This window comes from Triticum aestivum, chromosome 2A (genome assembly GCF_018294505.1).
Source record: "Triticum aestivum cultivar Chinese Spring chromosome 2A, IWGSC CS RefSeq v2.1, whole genome shotgun sequence".
NCBI classification, from domain to species: domain Eukaryota; kingdom Viridiplantae; phylum Streptophyta; class Magnoliopsida; order Poales; family Poaceae; genus Triticum; species Triticum aestivum.
In genome coordinates this window covers 547,654,362-547,664,964 of record NC_057797.1, presented here as the reverse complement: position 1 = coordinate 547,664,964, position 10,603 = coordinate 547,654,362, and positions in this window count along the sequence as shown.

Below are 10,603 nucleotides of genomic sequence, written 5' to 3'. Positions count from 1 at the left end.
AGGACCTAGTATAGTGGGCCTACTAAGTTGACGGGGACGGAGGGCTTTGTCAACTTAGTCAATATGCACGATTCTAGCTCGACTGACCGTACAATGTCCATCCAACGACCGTAGTGCTTTTTCAACCTCTGGTTTTCTTGCTCCAGCCGCCCAAAGCAGCGCCGGTCGTGCCGCCTGATCCTGCCTCCCGTGGCCGGCTGTGGTGCCGCAGAGGCCTCACCGCCCCCATACTACTCCCACCGCTGGCCAGGCCATCCCTCCACTTCACTCACCCACACCCCCTGTTATTCTGCAGCGACGGCAGCGTAGCCGAACCCAGTGAACCCTCGTACTCCTCTCCATGTGGGCATCCACTGTCGCGTCTTCCCCGGCTCCGCATCGTCCCCTTCCTAGGCCTCGCCATCGTCCACCGCCGTGGTGCTCTCGGCGTGGCGTGATCAATGTGGTCAACGACCGAATTCCATTGGAAGAATACTGTACGTGGAGAGGCTGACAGCTGGGTCCATGGCAGCCGCAAGGAAGTGCCTCCTTATTACGCGGAAAATAATTATTCCTCCACCTGACAGCAGGGACCCACCGGACGCCCACCAGTATTTCGCGAAAGAAACACTTGCCCCTGACAGCTGGGACCCACCTGAGAGCCACCGTATTTCATGAAAAAAAGTTCCCCCTGCTGCCAGCTCGGACCCACCGGAAGTGCCTCCTTATTACGAAAAAAAAGAATACCCCCTGCTAGCTGGGACCCACCTTGGTGGGAGGCTGACTTGTGGGCCTACTAAGTTGACGGCGACGGAGGGCTTTGTCAACTTAGTCAATATAAACGATTCTAGCTCCAGTGACCGTACGATGTCCATCCAACGGCCGTAGTGCTTCTTCAACCTCTGGTCTTCTTGCTCCAGCCGCCCAAAGCAGTGCCGGTCGTGCCGCAGGCTCCTGCCTCCCGTGGCTGGCTGTGCTACCGCGGAGGCCTCACCACCCCCTACTATTCCCACCGCTGGCCAGGCCCTGCGGCGACGGCAGCCTTACACCGCAGCCGAACCAGTGAACCCTCGTACTCCTCGTTGCGCGGGCTTCCACTATCGCGTCTTCCCCGGCTCCCCGTTGTCCCCTTCCTAGGCCTCGCCATCGTCCACCGCCCTGGTGCTCTCGGCGTGGCGTGGTCAACGTGGTCAAGGAATGACTTTCATCGGACGTGGACTGTACGTGGAGAGGCTGACAGCTGGGTCCACGGCCGCAGCAAGGAAGTGCCTCCTTATTACATGGAAAATAATGATTCCTCCACCTGACAGCTGGGACCCACCGGACGGACCGCTGTATTTCGCGAAAAAATGTTTCCCCCTAACTGCTGGGACCCACCAGCTACATCTTCGCATGCAAGGAAGTGCGTCCGGGCAAAACAAACGATTCGCCCCCTGACTGCTGGGACCCACCAGCTACATATTCGCAGGCAAGGAAGTGCCTAACCCAAAATGTCACGGATGTGTCTTTTTTTGTAGTGCATCTTTGTACTACCGAGATGAATAGACAAAGGCGTATCATGAGCTAATTTCATAACCTTTTTAGTCTGATCTAGGTTTTTCCTCGAACGTGGTACCACTAGGCGGCCTTTGAAGTACAAGGCGCCATCATCGGCGATAGTGAAGAATAAGGGCTTTCCTTCTGCTAGATGGCGTTTAATCTTATGGACTTCAGAGTCATAACCTTGAATAGTCTTTATACCATCTATGAGATCTGGTACGACAGCTAGGGTATTTAGAGAACCCTTAGTAACAACACGAAGATTCATCTTCTGAAACTCTGGGGGAGGGGGAGCGAGTGCACCAGGGGGAACAATATGAAGGTTCAGCTTTTTGAATTATTCAACAAGCGAGGGCTGAACTTTGTGAACGTGGAGGTGGTTGCCGTAAGACTTTTGGCTCAAGGCATCAGCCATTACATTAGCCTTGCCTGGGTATAGGATATACCCACGTCAAAGTCTGCAATAGTCTCCATCCATCTCTACTGACAGAGGTTCAGGTCTGGTTGAGTAAACAGGTACTTCAGACTTTGGTGGTCGGTGAAGATCTCGCAACGATTACCGAGAAGGTAATGTCGCCACTGCTTCAGTGCATGAATGACAGCAGCAAGCTCGAGGTCGTGAACTGGGTAGTTTTCTTCGTGAGGGCGCAGTTCACGAGAGGCATAAGCAATCACTCTGCACTCTTGCATTAGGACACAGCCTAATCCTTGACGGGAAGCGTCGCAGTAAATGCGAAGTCCTTCTTAGTATCAGGTGGAGCAAGCGCTGGGGCAGAAGTCAACTTGTCTTTGAGCGCCTGGAAACTTTACTGACACTTGTCTGTCCATTGGGACTTGACACCCTTATGCAATAGATTAATCAGAGGCCTAGCGATCTTGGAGAAGTTCTCAACAAATCGACGGCAATAGCTGGCGAGACCGAGAAAACTTCGGACTTGCTTGACATTCTTCAGAGAAGTCCAATCTAGAATAGCCTGGACTCGCTCAAGGTTGACGGCAATACCATCCTTGGAGATGACATGCCCAAGATAGGTTACTTCGGGGAGCCAGAATTCACACTTGGAATACTTAGCATAGAGTTGATGCTCTCGAAGCTTTTCTAGCACAAGACAAAGATGTTCAGCATGTTCTTCTTTGTTCTTGGAAAATACAAGGATATCATCCAGATAAACCACAACGAACTTGTCGAGGTAATCCATGAATATGTAGTTCATCAGACGAGAGAAAGTGGCAGGAGCATTCGTTAAGCCGAATGACATGACGGTGTACTCGTATGATCCATACCGAGTCACGAAGGCGGTTTTTGGGATATCCTCTTCATGAACACGGATCTGGTGGTAACCCAACCTCAAGTCAAGTTTGGAGAACACTGATGAACCAGCCAGTTGATCATAAAGATCATTGATCCGAGGAAGAGGATATTTATTCTGAAAGGTAGCTTGGTTTATAGGACGGTAGTCTTGGACTAATCAGTTCATCCCATCCTTCTTCTTAACAAAGAGAGAAGGTGCTCCCCAAGGAGAGCAACTAGGGTGAATGAAACCTTTGACAAGGGATTTGTCAATTTCCTCCTTAAGCTCAATGAGTTCATGTGGCGGCATCTTGTAGGGTCGTTTGGTTATAGGAGTGGTGCCTGGTTTCAAGCCGATGATGAATTCGACAGCTCTACCAGGGGGAATCCCTGGAAGTTCTTCCGGAAAGGCGTCTTGGAATTCACGAACAATGGGAATGTTTTCAATGCCCTCGAGTGGTGCAGCATTCAATGCATTCAAGGCATAAAGTCGTGCCTCGGCATTCTGAACTAGATGAGCCTAGTAAGTAACTATTTTGTCGGAAGGATGTAGCAGATGGATGGTCTTAGTGGCGCAAACTATAGAAGCAGTATGCGCTTTCAACCAATCCATCCCCAGAATGAGGTCAATGTTAGACGACTTCAGGATAATGGGAGAGGCATAGAATTCCAGCCCTTCGATTTCCACGGGGATGTCGATGCCAACCAGTGAGGTCTGACATTGTCCCACGGGGGTTTTTACCACTACCGAAGTGTTCATCTCCTCACATTTAATGTCGTGTTTGTATGCAAAATCTTCTGACATGAATGAATGTGATGCTCCTGAAACGAATAAAACAGATGCAGGTACTGAATTTACGAGGAGTGTACCCATCACAGTAGCAGGCTGGTGTTGAGCTTCATTAAGATCAATGTGGTTGGCATGAACACGACCATAAGACCTGGCATTGTTGTTGCGAGGCTGGTTGCTTCCACGACCAGCTGCAAGAAGGGCCAGTTGATTCTGGTTCTGAAAGCAGTTCCTGGCGAGGTGACCTGGATGGCCACACTTGTAACACAGACCATTATTGGGAGTGGGAACAGGAGCTCAGGGTGGTGGAGCTGGAAGTCTCAGTTGCCTAGTTGCTGAGGGAGGCAAACACGGTGCAGCATAGGACTACCTTGGAGCAGGTGTAGTAGGCTGGTACATGCTGTTGGGAATCCATATCCTACGCTTCCGCGAGGACGGGCCCGAAGATGAGCCCGTGTCAGGGTTGCGCCTGTGAGAGCTCTGGTGTTCCTGTAGACCAGTTTCGACATTGATGGCCTTGTTCACCAAGGTGGCGAAATCAGCAAAGTCATGCACTAAAAGTGCGAGCTTGATGTCAGCTTGAAGGCTATCACGGAACTTCTCCTGTCTAGGTGCATCAGTTGCAATGTCTTCTTCAGCATGGTGGGAGAAGTCCAGAATCTCCCGCTGATAAGCTTCCACAATTTTGTTTCCTTGGGTGAGGCTGCGAAACTCGCGCTTCTTCCAGTCCATGACTCCCTGGGGAATGAAGCGGGCACGGAAAGCAGATTGGAAGTCTGGCCAGGTGATGATTGTTCCAACTGACAGAGTACGCCGGTGGTTGTCCCACCATTGAGCAGCGGGTCCTTTCAGGAAGAATGAAGCAAATGTGACATAGCTGGCAGGGGCTACATCTACAGACTCCATCAGATAGGTGATGTCACGGAGCCAGTCAGCAGCATCCAGAGGCTAAGTTGAGTTGCGGTACACAGTTGGGTTGAGACGCATGAAATCCTGCAGAGTCACTTGGGTTGGCTGCTGGTTCATATTGGAGCGAGGAAACTGAGCCATAATATTCTCCATGAACTAGCGATTCAGCTCAAACTATTGCATCATCCCAGCCATGTACTCAGGCAGTGCTGGGGGATGGCCACCACGACCACCTGGTCTAACCATCCTGCTAATACATAACAGGGGTAGTTCAGCATTGAGAAATTGCAAGGACAAAAATCATACATGATGAAATAGGCACAATAAAGGAACACGATAGATACTACATAGTAGTTGGCATATCTTATAAAAGAGTTCATGCACAGAGTTCAGTACATAGCCTAAGAACATCATAGGCGGCACACAGGCTCGCGGTGAATGCATCTAACACTAACAAGCAAGTCTACATCAGTCCCAGGAGGAACTGTGGAGGTAGGTGTAGCCTGACAGCTGGTAGTGACGCGACGGGAAGTCCTCCACGTGAGTAGCCTGGGGTCCGCGGATACTTTGGTGCGGAACCCGATGCGCAGGTGGGAGGAGAGGACCAAGTGCGGGAGAGTAGCCTCCCACATCCGGCCAGCCGACGCCCTGGGGCATCATGGTCCTGGCAGGGTAGATCATAGAACGCGACAGATCACCAGATCGGACAGAGGGGTGCAACAGTGTCAGAGCACAGTACAGGTGCTGACGGGTGGTGTACAACTCATGGCGAAGAGCTCGGTTAGCTCTATCCAGCCCATCAGCATGCAGAACCAGGTTCTGATGGTAGAAGGGCTCTCGGGTGACAGTGGAGTAGGCAGCAGTGTAGTATCCCTCCGCACCAACATCGGATGCGATAGCAATGTGCCTGAAAGGGGAGGTGTCCAACTCCCGATACTCTCCATGAAGACATGTCAAAGCAGCATAAGCAGCATCATGGACCGCCATGTCGATAGTCACTCCAACACCATGAGCAGTTTGGAGCACGGTAGTGGAGTCATACTCCTGAGAGTAGAGGTGGACAATGGCACGGTACTGCTCCTGGTTAAAGTCCTGGAACTCCTCGTAGTCGGTGTACTCAGGGTGCCAGAGATAACCTAGATAGGTCATCATCTCAACCAACACAGCAGGTGATCCTGAGGCACCAATGGCCGTCGTGTGGCGCACGACCTGTCTCGTGGGTTCCATCTAAAAACAAAGATGTTTCAAAGGAGTCAAATGACAGTATGGATAATGTTCAATATACTACTCTAAAAATATCTAGGGCTTATCCAACTTTGGGGTGAACGTGGTCACGGGATCCTAATGTTAAAGTTAGCAAAATCGTTTAACACGAGTAGGAGAGAGTTCAGAGTCCCAGAGTAAGAATCGAGGAGTAAAAGATCCTAATACCACCCAAATGGCGACGTGGGCCCGTAAGGCACACAGCCATGTTAGTAAAAAGTTTTGTAATGTCTAGACTCGACTTCAGCCAAGGAGTGGGGAAGGGGGATTCCTACAGGTAGTCGGTTCTGATACCAACTTGTGACGCCCCCGATTTGACCGTACACTAATCATACACGCAAACGTGTACGACCAAGATCAGGGACTCACAGGAAGATATCACAACACAACTCTACAGATAAAATAAGTCATACAAGCATCATATTACAAGTCAGGGGCCTCAAGGGCTCGAATATAAGAGCTCGATCATAGACGAGTCAGTGGAAGCAACAATATCTGAGTACAGACATAAGTTAAACAAGTTTGCCTTAAGAAGGCTAGCACAAACTAGGATACAGATCGAAAGAGGCGGAGGCCTCCTGCCTGGGATCCTCCTAAACTACTCCTGGTCGTCGTCAGCGGGCTACACGTAGTAGTAGGCACCTCCCGAGTAGTAGTAGTTGTCATCGACAGTGGCGTCTGGCTCCTGGACTGCATCGTCTGGTCGCAGCAATCGAGTATAGAAAAGAGGGAAAAGGGGAAGCAAAGCAACCGTGAGGTACTCATCCAAAGTACTCGCAAGCAAGGAGCTACACTACATATGTATGCATTGGTATCAAATGGAAAAGGGGATAACATATGTGGACTGAACTGCAGAATGTCGGAATAAGAGGGGGATAGCTAGTCCTTTCGAAGACTACGCTTCTGGTAACCTCCATCTTGCAGCAGAAGAAGAGAGTAGATGGTAAGTTCACCAAATAACATCGCATAGCATAATCCTAACCAATGATCCTCCCCTCGTCACCCTGTGAGAGAGCGATCACCGGTTGTATCTGGCACTTGGAAGGGTGTGTTTTATTAAGTATCCGGTTCTAGTTGTCATAAGGTCAAGGTACAAATCCAAGTCGTCCTGTTACCGAAGATCACGGCTATCCGAATAGATTAACTTCCCTGCAGGGGTGCACCACATTTCCCAACACGCTCAATCCCCTTTGTCCGGACACACTTTTCTGGGTCATGCCCGGCCTCGGGAGATCAACACGTCACAGCCCTACCTAGGAACAACAGAGAGGTCATCACGTCGGTCTAAATCCTATGGTGCAGGGATCTGGGCCCATCGCCCATTGCACACCTGCATGTTGTGTACGCGGCCGGTGAGCAGACCTAGCAACCTCCATTACAAAGGAAGTTGCGTTACACGGTCCAACCCAGTGCGCGCTGCTCAATCGCTGACGTCACGAAGGCTTCGACTGATACCACGACGTCGAGTGCCCATAACTGTCCCCGTGTAGTTGGTTAGTGTGTATAGGCCAGTAGCCAGACTCACATCAAATACCAAGATCTCGTTAAGCATGTTATCTTGAAGTAACCGCGAATGCTGACCAGGGCTAGGCCCACCTCTCACCTGGGTGGTCTCAACCTACCCTATCGCTTCGCCACAAAGATCCACACAAAGGGCCGTCGGGAAAGTATGTCCTTCCAGCCCCCAATTCGTGAATCAACCGCGGGTACTCAATGAGCCGACCCAACTTTAGTCCCAACATATATCATGTGTAGTAGGTATAGTATAAACCCGTGATCAACACCCTAGTGATCACGACCCAATAGTATAGCACGGCAGACGGACAAGAATGTAGGGCCACTGATGATAAACTAGCATCCTATACTAAGCATTTAGGGTTGCAGGTAAAGTATCAACAGTGTAGCAACAATGACAGGCTATGCAGCGGAATAGGATTAACGGAAAGTAGTAACATGCTACACAACTCTAATGCAAGCAATAGAGAGAAGAGTAGGCGATATCCGGTGATCAAGGGGGGGGCTTGCCTGGTTGCTCTGGCAAGAGAGAGGGGTCGTCAACACCGTAGTCGTACTGGGTAGCAGCGGCGTCGGTCTCGGTGTCTAGCGAGAGAAGAGGGGGAAGAAACAATAAATATTAAACAAGCATATGCATAGAGATGCATGACATGACAAGTATCGGTGCTAGGGGTGCCCTAACGTGGTATGAGGTGGTACCGGCGAAGGGGGGAAACATCCGGGAAAGTATCCCCGGTGTTTCACGTTTTCGGACAAATGAATTGGAGGGGGAAAGTTGTGAGTTTTCTATGCTAGGGATGCGTGGCGGATAAACGGACTGCGTAACCGGATTCGTCTCGTCGTTCTGAGCAACTTTCATGTACAAAGTTTTTTCATCCGAGCTACGGTTTATTTTATATTAATTTTAAAAGATTTAAATCATTTTTATGATTTATTTAATTAATTTAATCAACATTATCCAGAACAGTGTATGATGACGCATGCATGACATCAGAGTGATGTCAGCAGGTCAACTAGTCGGTTGACCAGTCAAACCAGACAAGTGGGTCCAGTGGGGCCCACATGTCATTGTCAGGGGAACTAACATGGGGGTTTAGACTAACTAAAAGGGTTAATTAGCAGGTGGGGCCTAGTGCTCAGTGAGAGATTAAGTCTTTAATTAATTAATTTAATTAATTAGCAATTTATCTATTTATTTTTATTCGTCTATGGCGTGGGGCCCGCATGTCATAGACACAGGGGAGCCACGTCAGCGCTGACCGAGTCAATGGTTCAATAGGGCCCACCCATCAGCGACATAAGGGCCCACGCATCAGGCCAGCTTAGCGACGGCCGGCGACTCGTCGGAATTACGCCAGCGAGCTCGTTCGCGACGGCGTGTCCTCGGGCCTTGTCGGAAAACGCCCATAGGGCACCATTTCGATCGCAGTCGGGCGCGTTAGAACGGCAAGACGACGACGTGCCAGTTGGTGGTGGTCATGCGGGCTGCGGTGGTCGGAGTCGAGCAGTACGACATCGCCGGCGGTGGGGTGTTTCGGGCGAGCGCCGGCAACGGCGATGCAGCGCGCTAATGGGCAAACAGAAGGGCGGGGCGAGGCCTACATGCTCGCGCGAGCACAACGACACGAGCCCGGGACCAAACGGGTCACCGGACGGCTGTCGGCGACGAGCGCGTGTGGTGACGCGCTCGGGAGCTCGATGGAAATAGAGTTACAGCGAGGTAGCAGGCAAATGGAGGGGCTGGGGAGGATCTAAGGGGCGTGATGAGCGCAACCGGCGCTGGCCCGTGACCCTTTGGTCACCGGAGACCCGTCGGCGACGCGTTCTGCGGCGCTGCGTTCGGGTGCTATGGCGACAACTAGCTAGGGCATGCACGAGAGAGAGAGGAGGCAGCAGGGGCTCACCGAGCGGCACACATGGTGGCCCGTGAACAGTTTAGTAGCAGCAGAGGCGTCGCCGGAGTTGATAAAGAGCGGCGGCGAAGCTCGTCGGAGCAAAGAAGGAAGACAACGGCGTCGTGTGCATTGCGGTGGCTCCGAACTCCAACAGAGTGCACCAGTCGAAGCAGCGGACGACGGCGGCCCTTGGAGACACAGCGGGGCGGCGAGGTGGGCACGGTGGGCGTGGTCAGGCCGGAGCCATGGCGGCGGTGGCGCTCGGATGCGTGGGGAAGGAGAGGCGGCGAGGTGGATCTGAGGGGAGAGGGAGGCGCAGGGACTAAGAGGGCGAGCGGGGAATGGGATCGAGGAGGTGAGGGCGAGGCGGTCTTATCCTCTCCCGGTGGCTATGCCGGCGAGTCGGTCGGGCGGGGACGCGCCCCTGTTCCATCCCGGGTCGGGGGAACAGGGAAGGGAGACGAGGCAGGGGGCGGGCCGGCTGTTGGCAAGCTGGGCTGGGTGGGCCGGTCTGGCCTGTGAGCTGGGCCGCCTGGTCCAGTAGGGGGCCTTTTCTCTTTTTTTATTTGTCTTCTACTTTTGTATTTTCTTTTCTTTTATTTCTTTTTCTGTTTTAATTCATTTTAAAATACTTAGACACTTTATAAAAATGTGTTTATTACACCATAATTACATATGCAAATTATGGCACCACCCGAACATTTTTGTTTTAACTTTTGAAAGCTTTTATCATTTAACTTTATTTAAATTTGAATTTGAATCAGTTTTGAACTAATGGTAGATTAGCAACAGTAACCGTGGTGACGTGGCACCATTTGCGTGGAATTACTGTTGCTTGATTACCCGGGCATTACAACCAAGCCGCCGCCAAGCCCTAAACTCTCTCGGGAGGGCTGATCTGGAGTCCGTTCGGGGCTCTGGAGAGGGGAATCCGTCGCCATCGTCATCATTAACCTTCCTCCATCACCAATTTCATGATGCTCACCGCCGTGCGTGAGTAATTCCATCGTAGGCTTGCTGGACGGTGATGGGTTGGATGAGATTTATCATGTAATCGAGTTAGTTTTGTTAGGGTTTGATCCCTAGTATCCACTATGTTTTGAGATTGATGTTGCTATGACTTTGCTATGCTTAATGCTTGTCACTAGGGCCCGAGTGCCATGATTTCAGATCTGAACCTATTATGTTTTCATGAATATATGTGAGTTCTTGATCCTATCTTGCAAGTCTATAGTCACCTACTATGTGTTATGATCCGGCAACCCCGAAGTCACAATAATCAGGACCACTCCCGGTGATGACCGTAGTTTGAGGAGTTCATGTATGCACTATGTGTTAATGCTTTGGTCCGGTACTCTATTAAGAGGAGGCCTTAATATCCCTTAGTTTCCATTTGGACCCCGCTGCCATAGGAGGGTAGGA